A 20,237-nucleotide genomic window follows, 5' to 3' on the forward strand; every position below is an offset into this window, starting at 1 on the left:
CATCAAATACACATTAGCAATTACAAATACAATTTCAATTCCTCAAGGGTTCCTTTACATTGAGTCACATTTAAGAAGTTTAAATTAATTAGTTTAAGTCTCAAGTACAATGTCTCATGATCATAAAGAAATAGCAGATACATAATCACATAAGAAAAGCATAAGTATAACTAATACAATGAAAGTACATCCAATTAATAACATCCATTGCACATGTCGTAGGGTATGTGAGAATAAATACAATACATTAGAATACATGATAACATTATTACATCAACTAAAAAGAAGTCGTTGACATAAGAAATAAGAATGATAAAGGTACATCTTCTACAACGAACATGCACCAATTGAAAATATGAGGGGAACCCAAATGGTAAGAAGACACTACCTTCGACCATGTGGTTATCTAATCAGGCTTCCACTCCCACCATGTAGGGAAGATAATGAACGATCCACATATGGCTAATCAATTATAAAACATTCCTAGGCACGAAATTCCTAATAGCCAAAACTACCTTAAAGGTAACACATGCTACTCAAGAAGATAAAATAATCCAAAAAGAAAGAACACTCAATCCAATACCAACACCACGTAACCAAACATCATACATGAACCAAGTATAAATCAAATACCAAGATCATAAGGTAAAGTCAACGAAAGATATTCACCTCAAGTCAAAAATCACATGTGAAAAGTACATCATCCATAAATCACCAATCATCATCAATGAAAGTAAATAACCACAATAAACACATCCAACAATAAGTACACCACTAGAGGTACAAACGAAATCTACAGAAGAGACTCAGGCTACATGCTAGGGAGTGTCATCACATGGTCAAACTACTTGAGTTACCTTGGGCTGATCTCTCAATAGACCTTGGACCCTCAAGCGTTGAGTTACCCTGGACTGGTTACTCTGAACCCTAGACCCTCAATGTGACACATGCAAAACCAGAAACCCCTCTCAAGAAGATGAGGCAACTAGTTATACTGTCATCCCATTCCTATCCTCAATCTATACAAGCACTCAAGGCATGGGTGGGGCAAATATCTCTAACTTATCTTTTTAGTGTGTTTCCCCCCAAAATATTAATTACTAGATTATCACTTATTACATAACTTACAATAGGTTACCCTGACACTGACCACTTTGGATCCCGAAACCTTACTACAAGTCACTCCCAAAGACATGTACCTAGAGAACCTCTCCTAAGAACATTAAACACAATTGTATCCCATACCACAACACCCATAATGATCAAACTTGGTTCCTTAACAAGCAACTTGAAAATAAGCTGGTTCTCCCAACACAAATACACATAAATGCTCCACAAAGTAAACCTCATAAATATAATTTTGAATTTGAATCAAAAGACACATCATGACATCCAGTCACATAAATGGTATAAAATAAATCTCACAAAGCCTTTGGTGTACATCCTAGTTTAGCCAACTAAACACTCATAGGAAAAAACCATCATGAAATTAAACTACAACACTTCAAATGAAACACATAAAACATACAAAGTTTCATTCACACAATAACCTCAATTGCATTTCAATAGTCTAATTTGACCATAAGAATAGATAATAATAATAAAAGACCATATACAATTATTAGTATTTAATTATTAAAAAATCTTGCTGAATTATATTTAAATTATTAACTATTCTTCAAATCAATAATTTACAAATCAATTATAAGTAAGTCTCATATGAAAATCCAAATTAGCCTTTATTAAAATTAGCATTATTAACAATAAATTTATACTCCATTAAATCAACTTCAATTTATTAATTATACTTAATTAAATGATAGTTAACTAAATTAATTAATAATTTATGTATAAGAAAATAACCATATTAATTTTTATTTAATTATTTATTAAATTAATAACCATTAAATAAACTTATTAATAAAATTAATAACATATAATAATTTTAATATTATAAACTTTTACTATATATTTTTTAAATTTATTAATAATTAAATAAACTTTTAATAAATCATATAACAAACTTACAATTTAATAAACATATATTATAACCTAAATAACATGACACAATAATACATGCCATGCGATTTATAATACGCAGGCCTTTTTGTGCAGCGCACGATTGTCGTCGCAATCATCCTGCGACTACAGTCGCAGGTATGACTGCATACAACAATCGCCTACATATGTAAGCAAGGGGGTAGGGGGTGGGTAAAACCCGACCCTCCCCAAATCATTTCACTATTATTTTTTTATTTATATTTTTTTAAAAAATTATTAATATATTTTGTTTAAATTATAATTTGTTAAATATGTTTTAAATTAATTCCTCCTTTCTAATAAATTTTTTAGTAATAATTATTATTTTTTAATAAGTTTCATCTTTAACCTAATAGAGGAAATACGACCAACCGGTCGAAATTTCAAATCAAGTTTTCTAAATTTAATACCAAATCCTCCCCAAATTAAATTTTAATTTCTTTAATTTAGAAACAATGAGGGTTTCTAATCACTTTTCTAGTCTCCACATATGCAGAAAATATTGGCAAGCATTTAATAATTTACAATATTGAAGTGTTTAAGGGTTCATCATAGAGAATTCGGATTTACAATCCACAGGAACAAAGAAGACAGGAAATGAAAGTTGTGTAATTAATCAGTGATCTAAAATACAAAACCCTACTTGAACCATATGCTATTATGCAACCTAGGGGTAGGCACTACATCCCCTAATTTTTTCTTACACCACTCCAACTAAGTTAGAAATCACTATAGATTACTTTGGCGTACCCTATCATACCATATGGTGCTATTGCTAGTATATTTATGCCGAAGGCATACTCTCTCTGAGCAAAACCGGCTCACTTTTCAGATCAATGGTTGAAAAGTACACTTGGGCTTGCAAGATGTTGGGAGCAATCTTAAACTTTGATGGTCATTTGGTCGCCGGAAAGGTTCTACACCGACAATTAGGCTAGGAAAAACAATTTGGTTGGCAATAGTGTTTAACATGATTGTGTCCGAATGAATGACATCCAGAATGTTTCTTAGTTTGTATCTTTGGCAAAAGGTTGTCTGCACATGGTCTCGACATCTAGCTAGTTACATTACAGAGGGTCAACTTAATATGGCACATTTAGGAAAACTCATCTATTTCCATCTGCCATGACATCTTTAGTGGGAGGTAAATTGGAACACTTGTGCTTCTTTTCCCCCTTCATTGCTCTCTCTTTTTAGTGGCAAGTAAAGATTTCAGTTTGAATTTGCCCTTACAATCCTGTCTCATTCCTTGACTATGTTTATTTTCTTCATCTTCTCAATACAAACCCTAGGAATCTTATCTGTGTATTACCTCTCTAATTTTGGTTGCCTTTTGATGGATTGTTTCTTAATTTTCAAACCTTGTCTATGTTGATGCGAGTTTTGTATCACTTACATAACATATCAACAATTGAACATCTGATACAGAGTATCAAACATACAATTCCTCTCTTGAAAAGTTATTGCTCATGGGATATGAGAAAAACTCCAATGTTCCTTATTATTGTGGATACTCGCTCAGTTTTATCGATGTGATTTGCTGATAATCATGTAGGTGGCCTTATGCTATTCATTCAAGGATGACTTGGGCTTTGGTGGAATGATGGTGATAGTGATGGGTTTGTGAAATATGCAGGTGGCAGATAATATTGATGGTGGTGATGATGGAGGATATGTCTACCAATGATGATGCTAATGGGAAATAAATGGTGGTGGGGGGTGAATGGATGTGTTCTATTACTTGACTTACTCTTCTAACTTCCTTCTCTAAACTTTGACTACCCAGCTACTTACTATTCTACTCCTATTCCTACAAATGGAAGGTTAGCAAATGGACGGGGATCGAATCCAATGAAGGCTAACCAGCGGCCCCACCTCCATAGATGCAATGATTCTAAGAAAAATGAACTAGTTTACCACACAAGGCTTCCCAACTAGTCGCTAGGATGCTAGTGGTCTAGTATTGATCCCTATAAAACATCTACTAATGCTACCACACAACTATCCATCTACTTTACTCTTGCTTAAACAACTTGAAATGAAATTTGCTTTAACAACTTGAAAAGAAATTTAATTATGTGGCACTAGAAAACATGCAATAACACCTAATGCTCTTAATCACAACAATGAAAAAGAGAGGAATTTTGCTATTATCTTTGCAACAATTTCTCCAACACCTTACAAATGAGAGCAAATGGCCTTATATAGGGGTCAAAATACAACAGAGGGTGGAGATCAAAACAAGATCAATGATCCAGATTGGATCCTCAAAACCCTAATTAGGATTGTCACCCCATTGGCCAATGAGAAGTCACCACCTCATCAATGGGCCAATAAAAAAAGTGCAAAAAGTTGCAACCAATGAGAAGGCACCAAAATGGTGGCCAATTAGAAATAGACACTTGTCCCATTCTAGAAGAAAAAGAAATTGCCACTTGGGCTTACATCAAATGATCTTCTAATATAAATCTTAATTTTTCTTTCATTTTCTTAGCTAAGACATAGCCTTTTGTTAATTTCTTCCACAGGAGGACAAGGTGTGTGCTTTGCCCTAAGTTTCGCTAACTTTGCCACGTCACTCGCTGCTTGTAGTATCTTTTCGTGATCTCTCTCATATTCTTTCGCAAATCCAATAATAGCATTGAGAGAGGAAAGGGTGCCCAAATGCTTTTTTTTTATAGCAACCTTTCTTAACTCGTCCAACCTCGATCCAAAATCTGTCTCATTGATATCCTCGTCTCTGATGCCTTTAAAATCAAGCACCATCCCAATGTAGCTCACCATGGTTGTAATGGAAGTGTTGATGCCTGGGCTATGTTGTGCAATTGCATTCTGTATCTCTTCTTTGCCAAGGGGAATTGTTCTTCCTTTAGTTTGTCCTTCATCCGTATCATGTCCACTGTACCGATATTAGTGTCGGTTATTCTCTTTATTTTCGAGAAGAAGGGTGTTTTGGGCATCATATCCTCTTTGTCTTTCTCAGTCTTGTCTACTTGAGATTCTTACTTGCACGAACATCCTCCATATTCGTCGCCCTATTACGGGATGGTAGACTAGTGGACCAGAAGGCAAGTAGAATGACTAGAACGAAAGAAGGATGTCAGCTAAGGACCCCTTGCAACTCTAGATGATAAAAATTCATCTTAACTAATAATCGTACATCAACTTTTTGAAATTAGGACTAGACCTCAAGAACTTCAAATCCTTTGCAAATCAGAAATTTACTATGTAATTCACCTCCAAATAAAATTGCCCAACCTAGGGAAAAAATCACAGCTTCTCTTGAAAATTAGAATTTTATCTTCCACAAAGTTCAGGCTCCCACAAAATTTGCCTTGCAACAAGAGTGCAGATCTGATTTTGCAAAATCGTCAACAATGGAGGCAATCTGCTTTTGCAAAGTCTTCTAATAACAAGAATTCTATCCCAAGAGAAAAAATAGCCAAGGAATGGAGGAAATCTGCCTTGAAACCAATTCGCCAAGCACCCAAAATCTACTCCTTAATGCAATTTGCCTAAGCATGGAGAGGAAAATGAAAAGTGAGGAAGAAGTGAGAGAGAGGCTTCCTCTTATACCCAACTTCTCACTCCCTCTAAGCTAGCCGACTTGGTCTTGGAGGAGAGAAAAAATAAAGTTAAATCCAAATCAAGGCCCACAATTAAATACTTAGCTTAAAATTTGATTTTGCCAAAAGGAAAATTGCACGTTTAAATTGTCAATTAGCTCCAAATTGCAAAAAGAAATAATGCCTTAGAGATATTAAATAGTTCCATTTAATGTCTTGAAGATATTAAGTATTTCCATTTAATGAGGATTTAGTAATTAATACGTCATTAAAATTGGATTTTGGCTAACCAATAGCTATTTTTCAATATTAAATTACCAATTTTCTTAAAGGCAAAAAGTTTTCAAGGCAATTTTAATCTATTAAAGTCAAAAAAAAAAATTTGCAATTTTTACCCAAATCAATTTTGCTATGCCAATTAGAATTTTTTTGACAAAATAAAATAAAATCGCTTCTAGAGACAAAAATCAATTTTTTGCAATTTAGCCTTATTTTAAAAAAATTAAAATTTTCACCAAAGCAAAAATTTAAGATTTTCCAAAACTCAAGTTTAACAAAATTTCTTCTTTTGAAAAAATTCAAATTTACACAGTTATATCTGGATTTAAAAAAAAAAAACGTCTAAGTACAAATTTACAATTTTATCCTGCCAAATGTTATTTGTTGAATTTTGTCCGGCCTAAGGATGAAATTGGTTGCTCTGGAAAATCAAGTTGAAACCGGATGAAAATAAGCTAAGTCTCTCCCACTAGCCTGAAGGTGTCCAAGGCTTAAATTTTTGTAAAATCAGAAATTTTGGACGATTTTAAAATTTATTGCGAAGGCGATTAAAAAAAAAGGCGGTTCCCTAAGTTTTGGGGCGATGGTGTGAGAACCTCACAACAGTTTGTTACCACCTTAGTAAGATAATGGTCTCACAGTTTCAGTTTTGTAAAAATATGAGTCTGCCATAAATCAGGCGAATAGTTTAAATTTGGAAGAACGCTGTCATGTATATTACTGTTTCAAAGAAATAGCTAGGATGGTATAGTGTGTATGACATATATGGCTACATAGGGCTTTTTTTTCACTTGTTACTGTAGTCTCCTTATTGTGACTGAATAGCTCAGGTCTCTCAACTTATGAGCTAACTCTGTGCAGCCATTGGAAAAACCACATACAGTTTCAGCTATGTTTGTCTGACAATAAGAGCAGGAGGGATCTTCTTCCCAACTTTCAAATTGTCTGGTATGTAGCTTGGGCACCTAAATCCACCCAACTCTCTAATGGGATTGGGCTTCTTCTGCAGGCAACCGTTTTAGTTTCTCTTGCCTTTTATTGGGAACCTGTGTTTTACGGCTAACAACGAATATCATAAGGTAGGGTTTTGGCATGTAGTGTACATTCATAAATTCCTCTGACTGCAAAACAAAGGAGCTCGGGGGATGCCCCGGGCCTTTTCCTGCCTGTCTATGTGATTGAGTGAATTAAATATTTATTGCCTTAATTTTATCCTTTTCTGTGTAATTGAACCCTGAAATTAGTCTATTATGAAGAAATTAATTCCAATGAGGTTCTGTATTTCCCTGTAGGGCTATCCTTTTAAATATACTAGCACCTGCACTGTAAATAGGTGCAGCGGTTTTGCGCAAGCCAATTCATAGTATTTTTTCTGTAGTGACAAAAACAGTTTCGCTATAACTATAAGTGAGACAATTCCAGCCACTGAATAATGTTTTCTTTTCCGAGCAATTTCTCTGGCATTTTTGGATAAGAAAACAAACAAGGAAAACCCTACAGGTTAATGCTTGTAGCCCGATTTTACTGTCGTAGGTTCGGAGTTTAGCATGATGATTTATGCTCAACCTCATTTATCAAATTATAATTTTCAATGAGACCTGGTTTTTAAAAATATTTTTAATTAACAAACAATAAATGCTATATACAGCCTTTACTGCAATCTTAATTGAAGCTGAAAAATATCAGTTGTCATTGATGGGGTTTTTTCGGTGACGAGTTTCTCTACACAGAAGTTCTATCAAAATCAGGGTATTGATGGACCACCTTATAAGCTGTATTATGGAAGCACAAAAGAATTACTCAAAATCAAGAAGCGCGCCAAATTGACTCCCTCTAAGATTACGCCCCATGATATTGTACATTTTGTTCTGCATCTTGAATCTTGATGTTTGGGTAAAACAATATGGTCAAGAATTGATTTGAATTTTAAGAACCAATTTGGTTGTGTGTATTTTGAACTCTTAAGATTTTGTGACTGTTGTTTTTAAATTTGTTTTCTTTGAATATTTTTCAAATTCATATTTCAGATCTTTCTTTTGATCTCTGATGTGATTAGGCAGGATATTTGTGAATTCTAAAATGACTGATAGCTTTATGAATTGTGAAAATCCTGTAATAGTTTTCAGATGTGATTAGGCACAGTATCTGTGAATTTAAAAGCAAGAGTGACAGCTTATGAATTGCGAAAGTCTGATAACAGAAATGAAAACTTTTTCCATGCTGTGTGATTAAACAGGAAACATGTGAATTCTAAAACAAGAGTGACAAGTTTTATGTGTTAAAAAAGATCTGGTTTTGTGAATTCAAAGCAAGAGTAGCTTTGTGAATTTTGAAAATCTGATAGCAAGATTTCCATGATGTGATTAGACAAGGTATTTGTGATTTCAAAAACAAGAGTGACAGTTTAATGAATTTTAAAATCTGATAGTAGTAATTAAATCTTGTCCCCTGATGTGATTGGGCAGGCTGTTTGTTTATTCAAAAATAGAGCGACAGCCTTTTGAATTGTGAAAATCTAATAAAAGTAATAAAATCTTACTTGCTGGTGTGATTAGATAGGATATTTGTAGATTCGAAAACACAGTGACAACTTGTAAATTGTGGAAATCTGATAAAAATAATATATTGTGTTCTTCTAATGCGATTAGTATATCTGGGAATTAGAAACAAGAGTTACAGCTTTGTGAATTGTGAATATCACAACAGTAAATAAAATCTTGCTCTCTGACGTGATGAGGTAGGACATTTGTGCATTGGTTGCACACGCCAGCAAGGCTTGTGGTTCATGACCCAGAGATTACGAAGCAGATTCTGTCCAACAAGTCAGGGTGTTACAAGATGCCTGAGTTCACAATTCAATTGAAACGCTTGACTGGAACTTATGGCCTTGCACTATCCGAAGGAGAGAAATGGGCTCATCAAAGAAGGCTTCCCAATCCGGCCTTTCATTTAGAGTGTTTGAAGGTAAGTGTATAATATGTATAGTCACCCTTTTCTTAATTGGGTCTCCTTGTCTTTGTAGATAGAGCTATACAACTCAGGAACATCATACATCTTAGGATGAATCAAACCAGCAACTTTTTTCTTTTCTTATCATAGATATGTTTTTTTGGAATTCAAAGTATATGTACAGAGCTTATTGGGTGATTTGTGTCAGTCAATGGTTCCAGTGATGGCAGCTAGCTCTACCAAAATGTTGGGGAAATGCAATCACTGAGAGTGAGAAAGAAATTGAGGTCTCAGAAGAATTTCGGTGCCGAACTTCAGATTTAATAGCCCGGACAGCATTTGGTTCTAGTTTTCGGGAAGGAAAACATATGTTTCACATGCTAGCTGAACTAACCATTCTGGCTGGTAAAGATTTTGAAAAAAAGTATTTCCTAGGTTCCAGGTAGCGCAATACCTCCTTCCTTCTTATAATGGTACCTTTTTGTAAAGAAACATTATTGGGTATTTGGCTGTATGAATAATTGGTCTTAAATATTTCCATTGAACATCATTAAGGTTGTCATTGAATCGATATTTTAATATTTCACATATAAAATATGTTTCTTACTATTAATTTTTTCAATTTTGGAAGGTTCCTGCCCATTCCAAGTAATTTAAGGTCTAGATATTGAAAAATCATTGACAGAGATGATCTTTGATCACAGAAAGAATGTTTGAGATGAGCAAACATGATAGGTACGACACTCATCTTTTAGGTCTAATGATGAATGCTTATAAGAACATATTGAAGGACAGGGAGTTTTCTGGGCTTATCTCTTCAAAGCATGGTTGATTAGTGCAAAACTTTCTTTACTGCAGTGAGTCGGACTAGTGCCACTTTACTTACAAGGACACTCATTGCACTTAGAATGCACACAGATTGGCAAGATAAAGCAAGGGAGGAAGTGCTTCAGATCTTGAACAAGGGAACTCCAGAATTTGATGCCTTCTCTCACTTAAAATTAGTAAAGATTAAATAGATTCCACATCACTACTGTTTTGTTTCTGGATAATATTGTATAATATCTTATTTGCAAGAACAATTTTTATCTACTCTATAATTCATCAACAAAAGATTTCAACTCTTTTTTGACTGTACAATAACTGCTATCACAATTCCCATCTTTGCAAGGAGTATAAACGATAACTCATTTTCAGGTGAGCATGATTTTGTATGAGGTGTTGAGGCATTATCCTCCTGTAACGGTTATAACAAGAAAGGCATGCAAAAAGATGCAGCTAGGGAATTTGACTGTCCCAGCAGCCACAAAGGTTATGCTGCAAACTATCTTGATGCACGATGATGAAGAGTTGCGGGGGAAAGATTCCAAAGAGTTGAACCCCCTGAGATTTAGGGAAGGGATTTCAAAAGCCTCTGCCCATCCTGCTGCAATTATAAGTTTTGGGTTGGGACTTAGAATCTGTGTAGGCCAAAATTTTGCACTCATTGGAGCCAAGGTGATACTGATAATGATCTTACAGGCACGGACAAGGGTTAATCAGTTTTATAAGATTTATCTGGGACTCGTAACAGGCTTTGTTTTTTGGGGGTTCACAACACCCAATGAGTTGCATGTGGTATTTCCTCAATTTCAACAGTTTATCACGTGTCATGTGGATTCAAACATTAGGCTTCTCTCTGAAAGAGCCCCACCTTGAGAGCTTATCCTAATAGACTCTGCTATTGCCCTTATTCAGTTCTAGAAATTTAATGTTGAATTGGCTTGGGGAGAAGGGTGTTTGACAATTCGTTAAGAAGAAATGCTACCTATATCAGGATGCATGCTCTCCTTTTTCTTAGTGCCTAGAATAACCAAAATTCAGAAAAGATTAAGGCAACAAGATCAGCATGTGAGGGGTTTTTGAAACATTGTTTAGATGTTATTGTTCTTGTTTCTGTATTCTTCTCACTTCATGTTAAGTCATATTTTAATATTTTAGACTTTAATCAAGTGCCGAGTGATGGGTGGTTGTGGTGAGCAAACATGTCTACTGTGTATGCGGTTTTGTCCCGACAAGTGGTCATGATGTGTTTAGTAAGGGAACTTATGTTATGGAAATCATCTTCTTTATTTCAATTCAATCTCTGCTATTCTTTTGTCTTAGTGCTTTAATTTCTTCTTGGATAGGATATCTATGATGCTGTTAGTTTGCCAAAGCCTCCTCCATTGTTTGATTGAACCACAAGGTATGTTTTCCCTTCCTTTCTCTTCCTATTGCTCTTAAATTGTTTGATTATTATATTGGAATACATCTCTCTTTAATTTTGAGATGCCCCGATATGTTTTGTTTCTTATGAAAATGGGTTTTTGTAGACTGTACCTTAACTTGGCCCCTCTGTGTGCTCAGCGTGTTTAGGCTGCCAGAAATTACAAGGTGGGTTGCCTTTAATTGTTTGTATATATGCCTAATTGTATATAAGATAACAATTAAACTGTTAAATAAACTAACCCTTTATTAAAACAAAATGCAGGGCCTGACTGATTTTTACATAGTTCCAATAGATCTGTGGTACAGACCCACATGCTACAAGGGGAAGGTTTACTCTTGTAACAAGGTATGGAATTTATATGCAATCCTTTTAATTTTTTGTTCTCAATTCTTTCTGGTAAAAAAGGCTTTTTTGAAATATAATCTGCTCTGCATATCATTTACTGGATGAAATATCAGATTGTTTTAGGAATTTAAGTGAGCGGGCGGGGAATCTATATTTGACATTTTCTTGTTAAGGGTTGTGAATTGGGTCAATTTATTCATTTATTACTGTGGAAATTAATCATGGGTTTTCATATAGGAACCCAGCATTCAGGACGAACTTAATATTTTTTATCAGTAGATTAATGGAAAGTAGCCCAGATTTGCAATTTTGGTTTTCATAGTCAGACAGGGTAGGCCGCTTCTTGGGTTTCAATAAGATGATGTAAATATATCTAGAGCAATCCACACACATTGGTTCTCAGTTGACCTAAGAGTGCTGCAGGTGAAAACAATTATAAGATGCGTCTAATTACATATATCTTATTTCCGCTGCCCTCTTCAACACAACAACAAATGTTTCTTGTTTACTATTGTTTCATGTCACAATCCATAGAATCATTTCAAAATGGCCACGTAGTTGGTGTTTGCTAATGACCTAACAATAGTCAAATTACTGAAACCTGTGAAGACATTTTATTTTTGGCCATTCATAATTAAAATTTCATATAGACTGCTTAACTTTCCTTTACCGTTACTGTTTAGGATTATTACATTTAATAACTTACATTACCATATAAAAATGTCTTTGCTTTTTTGGCTTGTTAATGCTAGTGAGTCACTGATAGTATTGAGCAGCAAATCTCATGAAGGTATTTCACTTGTTAGGAGGCAGAGGAAGGGGTAGATCTCAGGCTTAACCACTTATAAAATTATGTCTTCACTTTTAATGGCCATGTTGTTTAAATATCTAAATCCATTAGAACTATATAGGATACAACAAAGGAGGCTGCCAATGAGCTACTGACCCTTTTACAAAAATAGGGTCCACTGCCCTTAGCAAAGCCAGAATCCGAGGTGCCAGAAGCACTTGGTATTGTGATGGCAGTGCAGAAATTATGGTATTGTGATGGCAGTGCAGAAATTATCGTATCTTTCTGAATGGTTTTTGCTTTGCAGTGATATACATGCATTCTATCCTAATTTAAAGATGTGCTATCTACTGCTTTTTTAGTGTCCGTGGTATACCACAATTAGGTTTCATTAGAAACTTGATGTTTTCGTCATTAATATATGCCAAAAAAATGGAAAGGGAACAAATGTCCTATTTTAATGAGCTAGTAGATAGGTAGTCACATTCTTTGTTTAGTGAATTCCAACATTAACAGTTAATGGTACTCTGTTATGTGCATCTGTTTCCTTCATTTTTTTGTCAACTCTTTTAGGTTTTGGAGGTAGCAGCTTATGATTGAATAAAGTTACATTTTTGTGAGAACTTGTTAAGAGTTGCTTATAATAAAAGCTTATAATATTTTGCTCGATTTTTTCCTTTGCAGGGCTGCTATGTGTGTATTGTGCTAGGTTACTGTTGTATACACTAATATGTTAGCAAAAGGAATACTAATCTATTAAAAGAACAAAGCATTAACTAACAAAATTACTATAACATATAAGAGAGACCAAAAGAGAAACCCTCAAATGAGAATGTGAGCCATGGAATGGCTCTCTCAATGAGATTATTCTCTTGATGTATGGATGAGTCTATTTGATAGGATTTGGGATGTATGCTCAAGATGCTCAAACTATGCTTCAATGGAGATGGAAATGGCAAATTAGTAGCTTTGTGAGCTCTTAATTTGGCATTATAAGGGTATGGTTAAGGGTTTTGTTTCTCAAACTAGCATTATAACTTTAGCTCAAAGGTTGTGATGAAATGGCTTGGGAGGGGATTCAATTTATAGGCTAAGGGATTGAGGGCTAAGATGCAAGGAGAGATGAAGGCTTAAGGAGGGCTAGGATGCACTCCAAGGAGAGCACATGGATTGTGCTTGTTTAGCACCAATGGGGAGGTGACACTTGTCACAAGGAGGATGGGTGTGAGAGGATAGGATAAGGTTTGGTCAAGGGCTTGATGAGGGTGGTTGAGTTTGTAAGAGGGATGTAAGAGTCATGAGTGAGGATGGGAGAGGTGTAAGAGTCATTTAAGGCTTGGTGGTTGGGATATTTTGGAGAGGAGACTTTAGTTTGGCTTAGGAAAGTCTTAAGCTCACTTAGGGAATGTGACAACATTAGGGGTTGGATTAGGCTTGGGTTTAGGATTAGATTAGGGATGTTAGAGATGTGCAAGTGGATGGCATTCATGAGGGTGGGTGAGTTAGTGGTTAAGCTTGGTTAGTATGGGTGGATGGGGTGGATTAGGCTAAATGAAGGGTTAGGGATAAGTTAGGGGTTATTAGATTTGATGATTTTATTTATCAAATAGATTTATTTAATAAATGGGGATTTTGGAATTAGATAGGAGAATAGGATTTAATTGATAAATGATAGGTTATTTGATTTATCAATTAGGACTATAGATGATTAATTAAAATTAATCAGCTAGGGGATGGCAAAGGATTAATTAAATAGGAATTTAATTAATGATGCCTTCAGAGATAACTAAACAAGATTACCAAAACGGTGTAATCAAATTTAGGTGTCTACAATTGTGAAGGCGGGGATGTGTAAGCTTTTTCTGCCTGTGAAAGAGTTATACTTGTCATGTATTTAGCATTATCTCCTATTTAAATGCATGATTATGAATGGAGTTTTTAATGCAGGGCTGAGATAATGAAAAAGGCAAATGGAGTATATTTTCCTAAAGAAGTCAGTTGTAATCCTATGAAAGTCGAGTTACTTCTAGATGAGCTTATCCAATGTAATTTGTCTTTCTCATCTTTGAGCACATTTATAAATCTATTTCATATATTTTGGCAGAAACTCTGTAAATGGTTTGTACAGCTTCTTCTCGCAGTGAACTATTTGAACTCAACTCATATCCTTATAGAGATTTGAAGGTTAGTTATTGATTAATATTAACATTTGTTAAATAAAGGACTGTATTGTACTATTACTTGTTTCAGCATTTCTCTTGGAAAATGGTAATCTGATTATAATGTGCCGATTTCTTGGCAGTGCTCAAATATTTTCTTGACAAAGGAGCTGGATGTCTGTCTTGGTATTATCTGATTTCTTTGGAATAGACTGTACAAGATGTAGCTCTTTTGACACTTAGGTAGAGATGAAAGTGCTGGTTTGCTGTGTGAGTCAAGAATGTTCACAATTGTTATTGTATAATGAAGCTGCAGGAGACTTTGGACTAGCAAAGACGTTGAACCTTGATAACCTTACTTCTTCTGTGAGTCTGTCTGATTTACATATCTTATGCACCAGAAGTTTCAGGTCCATACCACAATACCACCAGTGCCAGACACATCCACTGCCAGCCAAAAAAACAACTAATGGAATCCGAGTATCTCTATGCTGAATGTTCTCAATTGTTCCCATTTTCAGTGACCTCCATCAGCTTATGATACACAGAAATATTGAATCTTCTGTTTTGCAGCATTGTTCCAGTTTGGCATTTCTATGAATATTTGTAATAGTTGTGATCATGATCTTAAATACCTTTGAGGGTAGTAACTATTGTTATACCCTTTGATGGATGTTTCATTTACTGTTATATTATTTCCAAATGGATGTTCTTGAAGCAATAAATGTTGTTGTTTATTATCATTATTTGCCATCTTTTCAAGGCAATGAACATTACTGTTTTCTTTTCCAATTACATGGATATCCAGTGCATGAAACAATTGCTATGTTGTGCTCTTAACATTTTATTTTCATTCAATGACATAGTATCATGATTCATCTATTTTTTCAAATGCATTCTTGATTTTTATTTCTATATACATCTCTTGAATGCACTCCTCCCATCTCAATGCATAAAAAAGTCTACGATATGTTGTAGAATTTATATAAAAGATGAACCTCTGCATTGCATTTAAAAATGCTGCAATAAAATTTCGATCTGCAATTGATAAAAAACATATAATCCTGTCATACAAAAACAGAGTATAATCTACTATTTCTTCTAATAGCTCATGACTGATAATTTCAGAATTAAAGGATTTAATTGTTTATTTTGATTGCTTAATTATAGTTATTATCCATTTTCCTTCATGTTATTGTCACGATTAGCTTTCTCAATCCATTTTTTTTTTATCTTACCATATGCTCGAGTCTTGGAGAAGGATAATTTTGCTCCTTTATGAATAAATGTGTGAATTTTAAAAGATTTACAAAGAATTTAGCCAATTTGCTTTAATATATATAATATTGACATCTTTCAAGTGCTAGATTTATTATTAGAATCTATTGTATCTTAGCTGGATTTGGGAAATAAGAGACTAACCCATGTTAGAAGAGTACTCAGTGACCCCAACATCTCTTATTGTGATGACAAGTGGAAGACATGATTGAAATTTGACATTTTTCTGGAGAATGTCATTACTTTGCTTAAAAAGAAAGCAATAGTCACATGACAAATTTCGTAAATGTTAATATTAAATTCTTCTATGATTTCTTCTAGTGGAGTGCATGCTACAAAAAATTTGGATATGTTTTTTCATCAAATTTGTCTTTACCATCAAATTTTTCTTTACCAAATTTAAACATTGTTTACTTTTAGAGTGTCATTACCTGGAACTTATTTTTATTTTTATTTTTTTCCTCAAATGAAATTTTAGTAAATTTGAAGATGTTTAATTTAATTATCTTACATTTGACGTAGTCATTCATAATGTTATAGATATTTTTCTGTCTTAAATTGGAAAGAGAATCCTATTCAGATCCCATTCAAGTTATTTTGGAACGAAACACTAAGTTGCTTATGTTTCGTACAATAGTATGACAGTTATCTAAAGTTTTAATGTAAAACTTTAATAATTTATTATTAAATTTTTAAATATAAAATATGCATTATAAAAAAATAATCTCTAGTTTTTCATATAGGTACATTTTTTAATATTTAGATTTATAATTTATAACTCATTTATTATAAGGCTAATTTTATTAATTTTAGTAAAATTTAATTATATAATTTTTTAGTTAAATTTATTTATTTGTTTTTTGATCAGTAAGAGCAGAAGTTAAAATTAACCATTAGTATTATTATGTGTAAAATTAACTATTAGTATTATTATGTATTGTGATTACATATTAAATTCAAACTGGAGACCTCTCAAATAAGAGGCTCAAAATTTGCATTATTTTGTAGGCTCCCGCCTAGTTAAATTTATGTATTTATATGAAATTCCCTCCCCAACCCCTTCTTTCCTACCAACCCCAAAACCCCCAAGTCCTCTCTCACTCTCTATCACAAACATTAACTAAAATATGAGCTCTATCTCTTACTAATTCCCTACCTCTCCCATTCTCTCACAAAATAAAAACCTCTCTAACATGCGCACGCACTCTCTCTCTCTCTCTCTCTCTCTCTCTCTCTCAACCTCTCTCTATCAAGACACATTTGTTTGCACATCAAGAAGATGTTTGGTTATGACACAAAAGGTTATGTCATGTGAATTTTGACAATTTGGTAAACATAAGTAAAATGAAGAAAGTGAGAGGGTTGTCAAAACTAAAGAAGCCTTACAATGCTACGTGTAAACAATGTCAGTTGGGAAAAATGACTAAGTCTAGTTTCAAGAGAAAAACATACACATCTAGTGATATTTTAGAATTGGTTCATAATGACCTCTTGGGTAGGAAATATTGATGACAGAAAAAACACCAGTGGAGGTGCATTCTTTCTAGGAAAGAGATTGGTTTCATGGACAAGCAAGAATTAGAATTGTATTTCCTAGTCAACTGCTGAAGCTAAATATGTGGTTGCTACATTGAAATGCTCAAACATTATGTGGATCCAGAAATTGCTGAAAGGAATGAAAGAAGAAATTACAGATCCAATGGTTATCTATTGTGGTAACACAAGTGCTATCAACATATCAAAGTATCCAATGATGCACACTAAGACCAAGCACGTTGCTATCAAGTATCAATACTTGAGAGAAGTAATTCAAGACAAAGAAGTGAAATAAAAAATGTGCACACCATAGAACAAATTGCTGATATATTCACTAAAGCCTTACCTAAAGATGCTCATGAATATCTTAGAGGTAAATTAGGGGTGATTTCCCTAAGAAAATCAACTTAAGAAGGAAAGGTGCATTGCATCAAATGTGTTAATTAGAATATCTTACACATTGATGCAAAATAGTTCTACTTCAAGAAATGCCTAATGTAGTAAAGTTTAGTAAGATAGAGACCTATGGGAAAACATGCAACATTTACATAATCCAAATGTATGAAGTAATTGAAGCCAAGAATGCTAAGTGTTTTTGGAATTGTTGTCAAAGAGGGAGAGTATTACTAAAATCTTTTGGAAGAGAATTACCAAAGAATTATATCAACGAGGGAGGGAATTACAAAAGAGGGAGAGATAAACCTCAAAGGGAGAGAATCATGCAAGATAGACATACTATAGAGGGAGTGAATGAATCTAAGAACATTGGTCACTAACGATAGTGAAATCTTTTGGATTGCATGGTAACAAAGAGGGATATTATATTCCTACAAAGATATGTATCGAGGTGTTGCCATCAATGCCAAAGAGGGAGATTGTTGGAATCTACAATTGGAACAATTATTGTTTTGTCATTGATGTCAAATCTACTGATGAGATATGTTGCTATCTGATCTAAATGTCATATCTATTTTGATTGATGATAATTTGATAAATTTCTCATAACAAAAGGAATCGGTGGCTGCCAAGACACATACTGTGGATGTCAAGTTGCATTCAAAAGCTGAGTTGCAGTCTAATGCCCATAATAGATTACAAGAGAGGAATGCCAAGTTATCTGACAGAGATGTACAAAATGAACCTGAGATTGAATTTCCTGAAAGACCTATTGTTGAAGAAAGAAGAACAGAGCCAAGATTATCCAAATATGTCAAAAGACATCATCTTGCAGAATAAATCATTGGAGGAAGAGAAGATGGACCAATGACAACTAATAGATTGAAAAATGACACATGCTTGTTGAGCATACATAAACCTAGATCTGTGAAGGATGCATTAGAAAATGAAGATTGGATTAAAGCCATGAATGAAGAGATTGAGAAGAACAAAACTTGGACACTTGTACCTAGACTAGAGGACAAGGATGTTATTAGAACCAAATGGGTATATAGAAACACAGAAGATGAGAATGGTGAAGTGACAAGGAATAAGGAAAAGGCTAGTTTGTAAAAGTTATGCTCAAGAAGAGAGAATTGAATATGGAGAGACATTTTCTCTTGTTGCAAGATTGGAAGAAGTGAGAACTTTGCTTGCTTACTCTACATAGAAAGGATTCAAAGTACATCAAATGGATGTAAAGTCAATATTTTTGAATGTTATATAGGAAGATGAAGTTTACATTGAACAACTTGAAGGATTTTTTGATCCTAACAATAAGAACATGGTATGTATATTGTATAAAACTGTATATGGTTTAAAGCAAGATCCCAGAGCATGGTATGAAAGATTGCATAACTATCTTGTGAAGATTTGTTCTGAGAAAATTGATGACAACAACAACCTATACCCAAAGACTGAAGGAGGTAAAGGAATTTTACTAGTTGAAATATTTGTTGATGATATCATATTTGGAGGACAAAATGCATTGTACAAGACATTTGTAGATGAAGTGATGAAAGAATTTGAGATGCCTATGTTTGGAGAGATTGAATTCTTTGTTGGTTTGCAAGTGTACCAAATGAAATATGGTATCTACATTACTCAGTCTAATTATGTAAAGGAAATATTGATTTTTTATTGGTATAGAAGATTCAAGACCAATTAACACTCCTATGGTGACAAGTCACAAACTGTCTAAAATTGATGATTCTACTGAGGTTAATCAAACATTGTATAGATCTATGATTGAGAAACTGCAATATATAGTTCATAACAAACTTTATATTGTTCTAGTTGTTGGGATTGTTTCAAGGTTTTTGGCAAATCCTAAGGAGAATAATTTAATGGCTGTCAAAAGGATAATGAGATATCTTAAAGAGAGAGAAGATTATCATCTATACTACAAGAAAAATGACAAGTTTGAATTGAGAGCCTATACAGACGCTGATTGGGCTGGAAACATTCAGGAAAGGAAAAATACAAGTGGTGGAGCATTTTTCTTAGGAAAAAGACTAGTTACCTGGACTAGTAAGAAGCAAAATTGTATTTCACAATCTACTACTGAAGCTAAATATGTGACAATCACTCAAAGGTATGAAAGAGGAAATCATTGAACCTGTGGTATCTATTATGACAATACAAGTGCTATAAACATTTCTAAAATCATGTGATGTATACATAGACTGAAGCACATTGCAATCAAATATCATTATTTGAGAGAAATGGTTCAGGACAAAGAAGTTAGAATGGAATATGTGAATATTAAGGAACATATAGCTGATATATTCACAAAGACTTTATCGAAGGATGCACATGAATATCTTAGAGGTAAGCTAAGGGTGATAGGGGTGACACATCTATCTCAAGCTACTTGAGGAGCAAGAGTGGTGCCCTGCATCAACTGACTTGAATGCCACATTTTACAACTTGATGTAGTAGATCTTACTTTAGGATATGCCTAAAGTAATGAAGGACCTCAAAAAAGAAGACTTATAGTGACAAGCAAGGTGACAAAGGGAGAACCTAAATTGATAATAACTGCAAGATAAGATGACAAGTCTTTGGTATTCTTGTCAAAGAGGAAGATAGACATTGAAAATCTTAAG

General features: G+C 34.0%; 1 pseudogene across 1 annotated transcript; it reads left to right on the forward strand.

The window, feature by feature from the left end:
• Window positions 1-2,081: 2,081 nt before the first annotated feature.
• LOC149579556 (cytochrome P450 CYP72A616-like) lies at window positions 2,082-15,122 on the forward strand (annotated as a pseudogene). Its single transcript, XR_016356483.1, has 10 exons — window positions 2,082-2,157; window positions 6,701-6,833; window positions 8,627-8,849; window positions 9,043-9,276; window positions 9,466-9,838; window positions 11,003-11,061; window positions 11,189-11,249; window positions 11,347-11,430; window positions 14,325-14,404; window positions 14,523-15,122. The product of XR_016356483.1 is annotated as a cytochrome P450 CYP72A616-like (transcript).
• The last annotated feature ends 5,115 nt before the right edge of the window (window positions 15,123-20,237 follow it).

Source organism: Cupressus sempervirens, chromosome 1 (assembly GCF_028749045.1).
Source record: "Cupressus sempervirens isolate cs-2001-9-10 chromosome 1, ASM2874904v1, whole genome shotgun sequence".
NCBI classification, from domain to species: Eukaryota; Viridiplantae; Streptophyta; class Pinopsida; order Cupressales; family Cupressaceae; genus Cupressus; species Cupressus sempervirens.